Here is a 1,205-nt window from a genome sequence, read left to right as displayed (position 1 = left end):
GATCATTTAGTTGCTAATGGCAGCCTGCAGTACCTCGGGTCGGCCTTCAATTTAAGCTACTCCATGACAGGGGTCAGCACTGAGCTAGCCTGCAACGTCACTTTCTAGAGTAGCTCAAACTGCGCATGCGATGTTTCCAAAAACTCTTCCATGTAGCAAAATGGTGACAGGCTGAAATGACACTTCCTGATCTTCAAATGCGCCACTAAGCATTCTCATAGGAAACAATGGGGTGACGTCATCAATGGCTTTGTCCATATTTTTTTTTTACAGTCTATGAGAATCACGTCCCAGTGACAGGCTCTGGGATTAAAACACTGTCAACCCCCAGTGGCTTTACCTTACAATGACCATATCCAGCAGCACAGCTCTGAGCAGAGCCCCTCATTTACTGTAACTAGTATTCCCTATATCATAATAATCACATCAAAATCAAATCAAATTGTATTTGTCACATGCTTCGAAAACAACAGGTGTAGACTAACATTGAAATGCTTACCTACGAGCCCTTCCCAAAAATGCAGAGAGGCAAATCGAAAAATAATCAAACAATTATTATACAAGGAATAAATACACAATGAGTAACGATAACTTGGCTATTATATAAATATAAGCAGTGGCCACTGTAATCTAGAGCACTATAAGACTGTACGAGTGTCAGCAGAGGCTCCTGTGTAGAGCATTGATTTAAGGGGAGGCTGGAGGCAGTGTGGAGGTGGTGATACATATAGGTGTATTGGAACAGTCAGCCAAGGGAGCTTTGTGAACAGAACACCATGTACAGAAACAGAGAGAGAGAGAGGACTGAGCACATCCCTGATGTGATTAAAGCAGCTCCCTTTCTTTTCACACATGTATTCACAAGCAAGTACGCACACATACACCGATTACACGCTGCTGTTTGTGCGCAGTCCATGGCCAACGCTGTCACAGGCGCACAGAGGACACCGAGGCAAAAAGAGAGTGGGCAAAGAAAACAATGAGTAAAAAAAAGAGGGAACGATCACCTCCTTAATAAGCTTCCTTTCTGTTGCAGCTGTGCCAAGTAGTCATCATGTCTCCTGATCTGGCTGTTGTGTGTCCCCGCAGACACGACCACCCCCCCAGAGGGTCCCTGCCCTCAACCCTCATGCATACAACATGGCGGGCTACACATAGAGAGAGAGAGCGAGAGAGAGAGAGAGAGAGAGAGAGATAGAGAGAGA

This window comes from Salvelinus sp. IW2-2015, unplaced genomic scaffold (genome assembly GCF_002910315.2).
Source record: "Salvelinus sp. IW2-2015 unplaced genomic scaffold, ASM291031v2 Un_scaffold3701, whole genome shotgun sequence".
Taxonomy (NCBI): Eukaryota; Metazoa; Chordata; class Actinopteri; order Salmoniformes; family Salmonidae; genus Salvelinus; species Salvelinus sp. IW2-2015.
The sequence above is the reverse complement of the archived record's forward strand: the minus strand, read 5'-3'. Positions refer to the sequence as shown.